The sequence below is a fragment of the Harpia harpyja genome, chromosome 23 (assembly GCF_026419915.1).
Source record: "Harpia harpyja isolate bHarHar1 chromosome 23, bHarHar1 primary haplotype, whole genome shotgun sequence".
Lineage (NCBI taxonomy): Eukaryota > Metazoa > Chordata > Aves > Accipitriformes > Accipitridae > Harpia > Harpia harpyja.
Window position 1 is genome coordinate 8,254,632 of NC_068962.1, and position 15,237 is coordinate 8,269,868.

General features: G+C 36.6%; 1 protein-coding gene across 3 annotated transcripts in view; it reads left to right on the top strand.

Annotated features, from left to right (window-relative positions):
• The window catches only part of MGAT4C (MGAT4 family member C), a 426,992-nt gene that overhangs the window by 258,496 nt on the left and 153,259 nt on the right, over positions 1-15,237 (top strand). The window contains exon 1 of one of the 3 annotated variants that reach the window (XM_052774726.1): positions 13,160-13,280. The exons of the other annotated variants lie outside the window; for them this stretch is intronic. The gene's annotated coding sequence lies outside the window, so the exon portion shown is untranslated. Of the gene's footprint in view, positions 1-13,159; positions 13,281-15,237 lie in introns of those variants that run through there. 3 annotated transcript variants of the gene reach the window in all.

Consider the following 15,237-nt stretch of genomic DNA (forward strand, 5'->3'; position numbering starts at 1 on the left):
GCTGTCCCTCAGTGCTGTCTATCTGAAAGACGCACTGCATGAAATTACATTTGTGGGAAAATAGCTTATATATTCTAAGAGAATTTTTGAAGGAAATGAATGTTCTGATTTCTGTTTTCAGTCATGCAAATTGTTTTCATTCTGAGTGAGAAAGAAGCTGAAATTTGGCTCAAGGAATTAAAAAAACCAAACCACCACGCAACACACTCTTAAATGTTTCAAATTATTTATTCAAAAAATGACAGCATTTTCATCTCTTTACTGAGAGACCCTATCTAAGCGATAACATCTCTCCTCATGTGCAGTCATCTCTGAGTAAACAGTCATTCTGCTTAACCAATAGGAGACTGCAAGGAAGATGTTTTTCATTTTAAAGATGTTTTTCATTTTCATTTCATCATTAAAGAGCTGGAACATGTTTCCTGTGTCGGTATCAGCATTGTTCAGTCCTGACCATCATAGTGTATTACTGTTTTCCTGGGTGTCTGGGAGTGGGTTTCCTGAAGGCAGCTGAAAAAAATTACTTGTCATGGAGAGGCAGTATGCCCAGAGAATATAATCCTTGAATATGTATAATCTTGATGGACATTTCTTTGAATATGAACCATGGCCAGTTCCAAGTCCAAAACAGTATTTTGTAACAGAAAAGAAGAAAATATCATGTAGGAATCCTTTCTTTTTAAGTTTTTGAAGCATAATCATTGCTACGTTATGAGTGTCTTTAGTGCTTCAAGGTGGTGAATAATACAGAAGGGGAATGAGGGCGAGGGGTTTGAAAGAGCTGCGTGAGAGAACAAGGGATCATAGGCAGCATCAATGACCCATTGTAACACATTGCAGGCAAAATACTCTGTAGTTAAATTATTCAGACTAGATAGGTGTTGTAATTAAAAGTAGTTATCCCTCCCTGATTACTTTCTAAAGAACTTTTCTTAATGAACAGGATAATTTCATTAAAATATTTTTAATGATCAAAAATTTAGAAATGTTTTATCCTTCTTTCATATTTCTTCTAAATGACCTTAAATTAACCTACAGGGACATTTCACTCATAAGAGATGTTTTGGTAAGCTGTGAAAGCTTTAAACTAAAATCTGACACAGTCTGATTTGATCTGCAAAGACAAAACTGAACTTAAACAAATAGAGCTGCACCAGTTTAAATCTGCTGAAGATCCAGCCTCACGTAACTTGAAGATAATAACTGACAGTTTGTTATTGATTATGTGTTCTTTATCACCTTGAGGCAAAGCTCAATAAAATCATTGGGAATTTTTCCAATAGTTCAATAGATTTAGGACCAGGCCTTCATTTGGTAGGGCTTCTTTCTAACTTCTTTTTCACAATATCCATTTACCATGTAGAATTTTCTATTCTTTTCTAGTCAGGAGCCATCTTAATCACAGTTTAGATTTCTGTCATGCCAGCAATGACATTTTCTACCAATTTTAGGAGGATATCTTACAAACAGGGATCACATGGCAACTGACAAAAGGATTGGCAAAGAGACCTTAGGGCTAGAGGTTGGCCAAAGGTCCCAGATAGTATCTCAGAGGTCCGAAATATGAAGTAAGTAAACATTTCCACCAGCTCACACAATAGAGACTTAGAATTTACCTGCAGTTTTCTGTGTATCCGCAAAAGCTATTTTAAGTGCTAAATTTAGTTCTTGTTAATAATTCCATGCCAAATGAATACATGAAAAAAAAAAATCAGTCTTGTCAATAAGGATACTGCCAAGTATTGTGATGATTTTTTTTTTTTTTTTTAAAGACAAATCATTTATATCAACTTTGGAAGTTCATAAAAGTCAGATGGGTTTGGTTGTTTTATGGTGGGGTTTTTTTCTGCAGGGGGCTTCTGTTGGACTGTACATATCTAAGAGTTGCACACAAATAAACTGGGGAAACTCTATAATGACAAAACTCATTTGTATGCACAATGATAATATAAAGTCTATTTAAAGGCTTCAGTTGGACTTAGGTGATTCATAGACTTTGTTCTTACCTTTTGCCACAGGGATGAATTACAGCCACACTGCAAATTTGATTGTGCACAGAGAACATGTGGGAGGAAAGCTGTGTAGCTAGAGGCTCAGGGTAAACCTTACTGATACAAAACAGAAAAAAAAATGGCAAAAATACAAAGAAAATATAAAATGATTAAAAACTGCAAAGACATATGGGATGGGAAGGGGACACTGAGGTGGAAGAAACTACATACTAATGTGTTAGACAGCAAATCAATTGTTTAAAGTAATATGTTTCATAGCAGGTTACTGGTTTAGACCTTCACTGAAACCAAGGAATTATGACAAGGAAATTGTAATAAAGAATTCTCTCATTTAAATAAAAATGAAGATAAACTGTTTTAGGGAAACTGTTAATTTTATTGAAGGAGACAAAGCTGGGTTCAGCAATTCAGGACACAAAGAAAAAATAGACGTGAAGATTACTTTTTTAAATCAAAGAAAGATAACACAGGTCATACAGGTTATTAATTTCAGAAAAGAAAAGATAAAATAGGATTCAAACTTTATTAATTTCATCCAAAGCAGATGAAATAGAATATATGGGTCATTAATTTCAATAAGGAAACTTGGAGTAGGTAGTATTTATTTAATTTTGTAACTTAAGGTAAGGCAGAAAATTTAAAAAGTGACTAATTATTAACTGAAGCCAAGGTAAGGTTATATCATAAGGTAGACTTTAGAATCTCTTTGGGAATTTATTTAGATTAAAGCAAGGTAAGGAGGAAAAGGTGAGTCTACATTTTATTTTAGCAGTATAGGGGAAAAAGCCTAGTAAATATGGAGCGGGAGAGCATCTACGTCTGAAGTCATCACAGTCAATGACAATACAGTGGTCTGTGTCCAGATAATTTCAAGCATCTCTTCAATTGTGTTGCTTAAATAGGAACAAAGCGTGTGTCACCGTGGCATAACTAACAAAGGTAAGATATCATTTCCCTGAAGAGTAGAAAATTCACTGACCGAGCAATGTGTATAGGACTGTATAAAATTTTTTGTGTCCAAGAAAGATATGCTTTAAACAAACAAACAAAAAGCTATTTCAAAAAACTAATTACAAGCAAGAGGAACACAACAGAAAAAATATTAAAGTAGTGGATTATATAATTTCATAGAACCAATTAAAGTGTTACAAATTTACAACTGCAGTGAGATACTGTGATAATAGTTACTAATGTACAAAAATAACTTCTTGATGTGGCTTTCAGAAATAAGCAACATGAGATAAAAACCTATGGCAAAGGTCCAGCATAGGATGCAACTCCTATGTTGTCATGTTGGTATTTCTCACAGATTTTTCTTTTGAGGACGTTGAACTTCAATTTTATGCAGAATGAATCAACAAAAACTCTACTCTAGATGTCCCAATGTCTGCTTCAGCAAATAAAAATATATATTAATGTTTGTTTCACAAAATGAAATATAGATATATCACAATCTCAGCCTCAAACACTCACAGTTGAAAAGTAAACACATTATGGAGAAGTCCCACTTCAGAAAGCACGCATACTCTCACAATCCTGCTGATGAAAATAGCTATATACTTCTTTTTTTTTCTCCCTTGGTGTATCTTAGGTAATATTGAGACAATAAAACTTTTTATTGATTACCATTCTTCCTGTGCTTCATGTACAAGTTCAGGATCTATATGCAATTTATGCTCACGCTCTCTAGAATTACAATGACTGGGATTATTTTAGTTCAGAGTTTAGTTTTCAAGTATGTGTCAAAAGTGAAAAGTAAAACGTACATTCTTTACAAAGGATTTTTTTTTAAATTGCTTTTGAGTTAGGTGGCATATAGGATAGCAGCACATGAAGTAACAGATCCAGACAGTGTAAAAAAGTGTGCTGATATTTACCTCCTTCATTCCCTCTGCCAGTCTGCCGAATGAAATGATTCATTCTATTGAGGTGACTAATAATACTACATTTTCAATAAATTCAAAAAACAATGCTGAAGCTGTATTTTCCTACTGCAAATCCTTACAAGGACTATAGTTCACAGTCCTGTTGTTTGTTAAGAGCTGGTTTCCCTGGACTGTTTTTCCAACAGTGTAATATAGATATTGTTGAAAGGTGGCCCATGTTTAAGTTCCTTATTTTTGGAACATCAGACAAAATCTGGGGTCCCTCGCAATACGGTTAAGTCTCACTTACTTAGCTGAGGTTCATCACATAATTACATTGTTTCACTCTGTGTTTGGAATGGATCATGAGTGGCAATTATGTATTGAGGTATATATTGTGGAGGGAACAAGATTTCTGCTTACAGTATAAGGATGGACTAAAGGACGTAAGTGCTTATTTTAGGAAGTTACATCTAAGAAACAAGTAATCCTGGGTAACATCGAAAAGGTGCTATTTCACCTCAGTAACAGGATTCAAATCAATTGCTGAAATATCCAGTGCTGCTTGAGATGATGGCCTAGGGTATGGGAGACATCTGCAAAGGTATGGTGGATAAGTTGTAAGATCAGTGGAGACCTCTGCCCTCTGGGCCTGGGTCAGATGGATCGCAAATAGCAAGCATCAAATATAGGTGCCTATATTTAAACAGCTGAAGTTTTCCCACTGGTCTGAAGAATCACTAAAGGACTTATTCACAAAAGTGTTCTGCTATCTGTGATGCTTTGGGCAACCTGCCTGGCCTGCAGACCTTGGGCAAGGAGGGTGCAGGTCTCCTGTAACTCCTGAGTCCACCTGTCACTTCTCAGAAAGGAGTCTTCAGCTACATTGACATGTTGATGTTTCAGGTACCCTTGGCCATCTCAACATTAAAAAATTCCTGTATTTAGACAACTGTATCTCTCCATAGATACCTAGTGTAAAGTGAGTTGAACTTATTTCTAGTCTCCAGTGATTGCATTGATTAGCTCTGCCTTGATTAGGAAGTGAGATAAGATAGTAGCTCACACGTAGACGCTTGGATTTGTGAGTGTTAATCTAAAACTGAATCCCATGTATAGCAAAGCATTACCATTTTAAATCATCCAGACAGATTTAAACCAAGACAGATTTAATCTAGTAGGCTAATTGAAAATTCCCCCCAAAATTCAGCTGACTCTTTATCTTGTGCAGAATGGTTCAACCAGCTTTAATTACTGCAACCATTCGAAAACCTAAGATGTTATCATTTTAATAGACTGTGCTTAATAAAGTAATGGTTAGTGTTGTGTCTTGTATATAGTTTTCAAACTATGTGAAGCTGTATATGTACTTTACTGAATATTAATTCTAAAGAAGTTAACCCTTTAGAAGTATAAACAAATTGCTTCTCAGTATTATAACATTCAAAATGTTATCTGTGCGGGCGGAGAGTTTTGTCGTAGAATCATAGAATGGTTTGGGTTGGAAGGGACCTTCAAAGATCATCTAGTCAACCCCCCCTGCCATGGGCAGGGACACCTTTCACTAGACCAGGTTGCTCAAAGACCCATCCAACCTGACTTTGAACACTTCCAATGATGGGGCATCCACAACTTCTCTGGGAAACATGTTCCAGTGTCTTACCACCCTCATAGTAAAGCATTTCTTCCTTATATCCAATCTAAATCTTCTGTCTTTTAGTTTAAAATTATTACTCCCTGTCCTATCACTACTAATACCCTCTGGAATTAATTTTATTGAACAGAATTGAATACTTCTATTAATAATATTTTTTGTTATTTTCTTTTAACTACTACCTTTGGAAAATGCACTTTTAAATATGCCTGAATGTATTTTATGACATACTTTATGTATCATACACCATATATAACTTTGTGTATTAATATAAATATAACAGTAATTCATTGTAATTTTAAAATCCTTCTGTCCAGCCACTAGCAGAGACCTCTGACAGCAAGCTGTCCTTTCCACTTCTGGTTCTCAAAACAACATCAGAATGAAGACAGTGTCTTCAAGACTAAGTCACTTAATAGGTTATCCTTCTCAAGGTCTTTGTCTTGATTTTATTACTCCCTGAGCATTCAGTAAACACTGAAGATTACTATCTTGCCTAGTACTTTTTTTTTTCCCTATAGTTTCAGTGTTACATTTTCAATAATGCGATGGCTATATTAAATATTGCTATACATATTTTTGGAAGTAACCTTTTTGTGTATAAGTAACATAAATGTAGCTGTTTGTCAATTCAAATTTAGCTTAACATTTAACACATCAGAAAGGTTGTTTGGTCAGTCAGCACAGAACTGTACCTTAGTCAGTCACCTCTGCCTTTTTAGTGTGACATGGTTTTGTACACTGTCATGCGAGCTGCAGAAACAAGCTCTTCATTTTATACTGGCTCAAAATGTCCTGATAAAACATCAAACACCAATATGTTTATTCTGAGTATTTGCCTTTTTGATGAACTTTCAACCGAACAGCTAAAAAACCCATCATATTAGGATGACATTCAGGAACAAGTTTAATCCCTGTGTGAATGAAGGGTTGTATAGCTGTGTGGCCACTAATATATCGTGTGATAAATTTATTATGTAATGTGTGTCCTTCACAAGTTGGCACTGATATCTGGTACCTTTAGCATCCCCTGTATATTTGCATTTGGCACACCCAACAATGGAAAACTTGAGTTAAAGAGAAGGATGCTCATATCATATTTTGTAGTGATCATGAGAGGTGTTCTCAAAGACCAATATTTCAGACTTGGACCAACAAAAATTGTTCTTTGCCTACTGATGTGAATGTTAATGGAGCTCTCTTCACTGTAGTAGTGTTTGCAAATGCTGCTCCAGGGCGGTAAACTATCTTATAGGTCAAGATGTTGGAATGAACATTAAGCATTGAAAAAACTATTTTCAGGTAGTCCTGCTCATTCTTTTATCCCTGAGCCTTACTTTGGGCAAGCTATGTAACACAGCAGTCACAGCTTCCAGCAGTGCTTCTCATCTTTCTGTTTGGGCTGAAGCTTACACACAGAGGTAGTGTTATTGAACCAGAAATTAGAAAAAAAGGCTGTGAAGTTCATATTTTTTAATTTAGGATATGTTCTGACTCCTGCGTGTGAAATGATTGTGAGACTTTTCTCTTACGTTTGTACTTACTGAATCGCATCTTAACTTTTAAACTTTAAATGGCTTATATAGGAGTCAATAATGAAGTCATTTATTAATCAAAACACAACTGACCAACAAAGCAATTATGGAAGCTAGATGCTTAAGGGATGATTTGCAAAAGTATGAAAAGACTATTTGGTCCCTATTTTATGCAGAAACTGTGTGACTAAGTCCTTACCATTTTTTTCTTAGAAATTTTTTCTCTGAGATCAAATAATGAAATTTCTTCAGCGTTTGTGTATGAATACTATCTAACTCTGGAATCAGAACCTGTAAAATGGTTCGCTGAAGGTTCCAGTTATGGAAAAATTGTAGCCATTCAAAATGGAGATGCTTATGAGCAGAGCTTTTTAGCTGAAGTACTGCAGGAATGTGATCATCAGAGAAGTAGAAGATATTTCCATATTCCAGTTGTCTTCATCCTCTTTTTTAATCTTTCCGGATGATGTCTGTGTCATGCTCAAATGAAGGTCAGTCAGCTGACACTGTTCCTGATTTGCAACAGCAGTTCAAACAGGTTCTGTTTTGAACAAACATGGTATTGCTCTTAACTGAGCGTACAGCACAGGCGCTCCACTAGCTCTCTGTGGCAGGTCTGAGGCCCAATGAGTACACCTTCATGGTTCCACCCTTTCCTGTAAGAAGATTCTGGTGCATTCACAGCTAGCTCAGCAATCTCTGAACTTAGGCAGTAAGAAAGCTAAGTCTTAGATATGCACAACTTAATGCTGAAGTCACTTCTGAAAAAGTGATTTAGCCTCCTAAACTATGTAGACTTTTTTGAAAAGATTATCTTAACTTTAAATTTCATCTGAAAATTCTTAGCTTCACTGTTGCAAAAAGTTAACCTTTGCATGTATGTTTTATTAAGAATGTTGCAAATTCTCAGTCCACATGCCTTTACTGCAACATTCTAATCCATATAAAATTGCCTATTTTTTAAAAAGTGTATTAAAATAGACCCTCACATGGTAGACCAGAATACAACAGTCATTTTGTCTGCTGTTAGGAAACCCTGATGTAGGACTCCACGCACACATGCACCCAGAGAAAACTTGAAGCCCTTTTCTCCCAAGATAATTTTCACAGCTTACTTTATGGAATGGAAATGTAACTTCATGACATTAATGTATTTTGACATTCTCTGATGAAAGACCAGCACTTCTGTTACGACAGTTCTCCAACAAGACCAGTGGTGTGCTGTTGCAGTGTGGCTATATGAACAAGTCACTACTGGATTGTAATTTGTAGTGAATCATCTGCTCTGAGATAACTTGAGTTCAGGCTCATGTCATGCATTGGGCAGCTTGCCCTATCTTCACGGAAGTCTAAACTACCTCAAATTACCTTCTATCATATCACCTTTTTTCTTTAGACCCTTTTTATCTACTTCTCTTTTGCTGCACATCTCGACTTAGTCCATGGTGATGTGACGTAGGTTACCAACCTTGCTCTTGTCCTCTGGAATGTCACATTCCCAAATTGTACTTTTCATTATGTAAAATGCTGTGAGAGCAGGTATGTGACCCTAAGCTGTGAATCACTGCCTTGCTGACTTTTTAACAAGTTACTGCCCATTAGCTGATCCATGATAACCATTCACATATGTACTTCTGCCCCACACTACTTAAGTTTATCTCTTTTCTCATGAAGTGTTAAGTCACATCAATCTGTTTTGTATTTATTAGTCTACAAGATCCCATCCACTGATTTATAATGATATGTGCGAAGGGTCTTGGTCAATGGTAAATTTTAGGTAACTCAGAGTTCCTTACCCCTCTCTGAAGGATCAGAGATTCCACTGCAGAAGTGGCATCAAAGACTTCACACAGACAGTTACCCTAGGCCAAAAAAATTCCTTTGAAATGGCCATCCCATGGGCAAACTATTTCCATGTTAAATTATGCATTGTTTTATTAAAGCTTCATTTTATTTTACTGGGTTTCATAGACAAAGAAAATACTTTCACTTATTATATACCTTTGGCCCAAATCTGGAACTAAGACTCTTGGTAAGCATTTCAGCTGTGAATGATCCCCTTGAAAAGAACTAGAGCCTGTTACTTGTGTTTCTTTGTATTTTATTAATTTTACAAGACACAGTTATTCATTGTATGTGGTTGATCCTACATATAAACGTCTCAGCATTTTTTGCCTTAGAAATAAAGTTATCTATTAGATATTAATAACAGAAATAAGCATTCTTGATGACTTTAGGCATTAAACAAAATAAAAGATATCATTATCTATAGAGGAAACCTATTAACCTAAGTTTACGTTTAGGCATATAAGCATTTCCTTTACTATCAGTAGAACTTTTTATACTCTTTAAATTGAATCTGTAAAATGCTATGCTGGGTTTGATGGCCTAGAAATTGAAGCATGGGAAACATGGATCTGAATGAAGATTTCTTTCAAAACTCTAAAAATAAAGTGTTTGTGCGGTTAAAAATTCTTCTTATGATACGCCAACCTTCAGCAAAAATTTGGCAAGTTTTACCTCAACATTGTGGTTAATTAATGCTGAACTATTGGGATTGTTTGGGGATTTTTAAAAAATTCTTCATGAGGTAGAAAAGCATATCTGGTCTAAAATGAAAAAAATGACTGTGTTAGGATTTTCAAGTTGCATATTGCAAGAAGTAGTGACCATGCAAACAGAGCTGCCATCTTGTGGATGAAAACATCCTAAGAGCAGGTGGCTCATGTTGCCAGAATGTAGAAGAAAAAAATGCTTATAATAGTTACCAGGTCTACCTGACTTGGCATTCAGCTCATATACAGGATTATGAGAGCTGTAATTTTGAGCTTGCACATTCAATCTCTAAAACCTCTTATCACCTGACTGAGTTCTAATTTTCCCCCAAATCTTTAGACCTAGCCCTTCCAATATTAATAATGTATAGGTTAAGCAACACTGAAGAACCGCTTGTGTTTTTCAATTAGTGTCTGGTGCAGAGCTATGTTTTGTAATATAAATAATTGGTTTAACCATTAAATTGATGTGACAGAAATAATTGTCAAGCAATTAAATGCAGTAATGATTTCAACTCATGGGAAATATATACTAATAAACCTGAGTTTCACTTTGCTTGAGAACTAAAATATCCACTCTTGTTAGATTCTTCAGCATTATTCATATATCAGTTAATATTATGTTATAGAAAGAAATGATACAGTTAGTTACTGAAAATTGTCGGTCACTTCTCTTTCATTCCCTTGTTCTTTCCTTCTTTCTTTTTCCATGGGATTTGTATTTGAAACTATGATGCCAAAAAATATCACCAGCAACAGTACCCTCGTTGTCTGTGCCAGGCGTGAAAGTTAACAAGCTATTCTCTTCACATAGTCTCTTCAGACTTATGTCACAATGATAGGATATTCCTATTGTGAGTTCCTGGATTTCACACACAGTCATGTACATGCTTCTTTGAGCCCTTGTAACCTATTCTATGTTTATTTTATTTAAATGATTTTTCATTTAAAGAAATGGCCTTATGACTTTTTTTGTTGCATTGGCTTGCTATTACTGCATACGTAAAAGGTATGATTTAAATCCTATCAACATTTTTTTCTGTTTGTAATATAAATAATACTAATTCCAAACTGGTTATAACCCGTGTGTGACAGCATGTGGAAGTGTGAAAAATGCTGTGTGACTTGATTAGGATCATGGAACTGCTCTGTTATCTACAGCTGTTACCTTTGCTCAGCTTGAATCTCCAAAGCCATCCATGTTTTTAAAAACACTGGTGACAGATAACTTTTGTTCTTATAACAAGGAGTATGTACAAACTAATAATATATCACTAATATTCTTAAGTCATTCAATTTCAAAACATTCATTTATCATATATTACTGCAGAAAAAAGACTTTTTTTGTAAAGAAAACATGTCAAAATTTACAGGCCATTTACTAAGAAATATTCTCCACTAAAATTCCAAATTAGCCTTCATACTACCCTTTCTAAGTGAATTTTCTACTAATATAAGTTACTGCTTATTTCATAAAGCATAAGCTCTGTATTATCACCATAGATAACATACTTTATGAACGCTGAAGACTTTGTAAGAGTACAGCACTCTACCATTACAGACTGTCTAGCAGGTCATCTGTGAGTGATATGCTCTGTTAAAGAATAAAGTGTAGTCTATGTAAAAATAAAAAAATGTGTAGAACTTTAATTCATCATGGCAAGATTAACTAGATATGGGAAATCAGGGTATTTTTCAGGCCTAATCAACCCATGTAATCGAATTTTGTCAATGTGTCTGTTTGGTCTAGACTATTTATAGCACTAAATATTCAGGAGAATAGAACTTGTACATATGATACATCTAAGCATATGTTCTCTCATCAATAATTCTTTTACTCATGACTCATATCTTCTTAGCAATTACTATGTCTTACCTTTATCATTAATCGTACAAAAGCAAAGCCGGCATTCCCATTGTCCAAATTCATCTTTTCTGATCTGTAATTCAGTTTTGTCACTTTGCATGGCAATGAATCTTTTTTTATATAAATTTCCATCTGATCTCCCATGTTTTCTGAGCAGAAATAAATGAACAGAGGCTTTCATTTTGGCCTAAAGTACGTTTTGACTAATAGGTTAGCCTCTAGATCCCCACACAGAACTGCTGTTTATTAAGTCCCCAGAATTTAATCTCCTGAGTCTCTATAACTTTGTGAAAGAACAACAAGGAAATGGCAGAGCTGTTTATCAAGTTTATTCTAGAAATCTTATGTTTCATGTCTTATATATTAAGCTAAACTGTGTTTGATTATATTTTTTTTTTCCTGTTTGTTTGGCTTGGTGTGGTTGGTTCTTTGGTTTAGCTTTTTTCTCCGGAGAACAAACCGAGTAAGACAATTTTTAAAAATAATACTTTTTTTGTGTGTGTCATAAAGGATAGCAGACCATAAATAAACTGGCGTGGTATATAATTTACTGTAAATAAATACTGAATCAGGTTCCTATCCACTGAAAGAAAGAAATAGTTTCCATAGATGAAAAAAAAAGTTGATGCAGAACAAAAGATACCAATACAATGCCTGCTAGATAAGATTTTTTACGTTTTTCCATAGAGCAATATGAATTTTTGTCACTAAAGCTGAGAGATCGAAAAATTCATTTATGGAAAAAGCAATTCTTTAAGCACTGCTTTGGACTCATTTAAAAGTTCACGTGATTTATGACATCGCCTGTAATATAGCAAAATACTTAGTGCCACTATATTTAGGACATCACACATTTGGCAGTGTGTTTCATGCCTCATTTACTGCAGAATGTCTGGGCTGCTACTTAGCATTCAAAGAGTAAGCGTGCATGTACATTTGTGCATCTCTTTACTTTTGCTGTTAGTTTTAAATACCTAAAGAGACACGATAATCAACCTGACATTGCAACAGTGCAATGTGCTTGAATTTACACCCTTTTTCCGCTGCGTACCTTTATGAATCTCGTGCCTGAAGAGGAGGCAACGCAAAATCATGGAAAAAAGTGGTTCTTCAGGTGCTGCATGCATTAACCTTTCCTTTAATACCTCTTCTGTTCAATATTTTGATGATTACTGTCGTTTAGTAAACAGATTATGAGCATGCGGTTACCTGAGGGTCTTGCTTAATAATGTAGGCAAATTAGGTTTTAGGATTTTTTTAATTGCTACGTTCGATGGCTAAGCAACAAGCACCTGCCACTCCTGGTCCCCAGAGCAGGAGCTTATTGTACAGTCTTGTTTTCACCGAGAGAAAAAAAAAAAAAAAAAAAAAAAAGAAAGGGGTGGGGGAAGAAAGGGAAAAAAAAAAAAACCCCAGCCCCAGCCCAACCGCGTGTGTCCGTAGGTATCGGTGTCACGGCTAGAGGGGCAGGTCTCAATCCGCGGCCGGCAGTTTAGGGTTAAGGCGCGATTCCAGGTGAGCGAAGCCAACGAGAGCCCGCCCGGCGGCCGGCTCTGACATCAGCGGGCCCGGGCGCCGCAGCCCGGCCGGGCCGGTCCCAGCCGCCGGGCCGGTCCCAGCCGCCGCCGCCGCCGCCGCCGTCGCCGCCGCCGCCGGGCCGGAGGTGCGCGGGCGGCTCTGCCCCCGGAGCCGCGGCTCGGCCCTCCCTGCGAGGCCCCGGGAGCCGCTCTCGCCGCCCGCTCTGCCGCCGCGCTGCCGGATCGAGCCGAAGCCATCGGTTTCCCCGGGTCTGGTAAGAGTCGGGGCGGCTTTACCTCCGCTTTCGCGGTACAGGTGACGCGCCTAACCTGCGAGGAGGATTGCTCTCGCGGTTCGGAGGCTTACGCGGCTAGAATATGGAACGAGCAGCTTTCGGGGGCAGGAGGGAGAGCCTTTAGAAAGGGAGCGTTTAAAGGGAACACAAGTCAGCGGCTGCCAAACTCTACTTCACCGTATGGAAATGAAGAGCCTGCACGTTTGTGCTGCTCTTCAGGTGAACCGGAGAGTCATTAGGCTGACGAGACCATCGCACGGAACAACAATTTAATACCTGTATTCTTCCTTTCTTGAACACCTGTGTTTCCCCTTTGAAATCTAGCTTTTGCTGACGAACAAAGACATGGGGAGATTTAAGAAGAGGGAATTTAATGTTGTACCAACTTTGAAAAATGTTCAGGGATACTTTCGCAGATATAAATCAAAACCCGTGAAGATTAATACCAGGGTGTTCGAGTTTCCCGTTCTGGAATTAGTTATAGTCACTTTGTTCTGCTAATTTCCATAATTTAAAGTGATAAGAAACTGAGTCAAAGATTACAAGTGTTCAGTGTGCAATATGCTGGTAGCGAACCACCCAGTGTAGGTTTTCTGTTTGTTTGTTTTTCCCCTTTACATTCTGTAGCTCATATTAAAAAATGTCTCCTTCTGCAGCTATATGAGTCTATGTATACACAGAGGCTGAAGAAGAAGTGTTTCTATCTTTTACATTGTTAACAGCTTTGTGGTTTGCACACAGGGAGGAGGGAGAGGAGAAGGATTCTCTCCGCGTAACTTCCTAATTTTGCAACAGAATAAGTACATTTAAAGCTTCTGAACCGGTGTGGATTTAAGAGATTAGAAGTGACGCTGACAATGACAAATCAGATGCAATAAAGGATTTAATTGACTGAGGGAGTTCAGGGGCTACTGTATGAAGAATCCAATAACCGGTTTAACTAGTCAAGTAGTGTACCTAATAGGAAATAATAAATATCAGGCACCAGCTAATTTAAAAGCTTGATGACATTTATTTTATAGTGATTAGAATTCACTAAATACCGCGGCCACTTAAGAACTCTCTGCATTTATTTCAGTAATCCATGACTACACAATGCAAAGTTTTAAATAATGATATATGCAGTGAGTATTACAAGTGCTTGTAAAATTGAGATACATTGTCATTCAATCTAGCTATGAGTAGGTCTGCTCTAAATCACTATCAGATGAACAATAGTTATTTTCAGCTCAAACACCACTTAAGACAGTAGGGTTTCTCAGCTGTATTATACTTTTGTACTTTTTACTAGTCCAGTCCTGTCTATGCAGCTCCTGGTATTTACCATTGTTAATTCAGCTCTGGATATTAATGTGCCCAAACAATCCCAAGCTTCTATTAAATGCCATATCTATAATATGGATGGGGTTAGAACAACGTATTTTTGTTACGGTGAAACATTCACTATGGTTTGTTACCTCTTTGCTAGCAAAAGGCAGATATTCCAGTTCAAAGGTGAGATGACCGTGGCCTATAAGGGAGAGGAGTATTTGACACTTTACTACTTTACCTTTCTTGCTTACATCATTATTGAAATTAATCAAAATTTATCTTATGACAACCTTGCAGCTATGCCTTTAGATTTATTTTCTTTAATTAAAAAGTAAAAGTATTTGAACCTCTCCCTCAGTTTTACATATCTACTCATTGCATAGGTCCATGTCATTTATCAATGCTTCATTACTAGGCTTCATGTCGGATCTCACAATATTTCTGTTCCTACTCAGTTTAGCCAAAATTCACATATGAACACATTATCTGTTATTTCTGCTGAAATACAGGATGATGGATATAACAGAGATTTAATGTTGATTTCCTACACACTCGCAATGTTCTGATCCAAAGCATTCAAAGACTGTTTTTAATATATGAGTCCTTTTAAGTACTAATGTACATT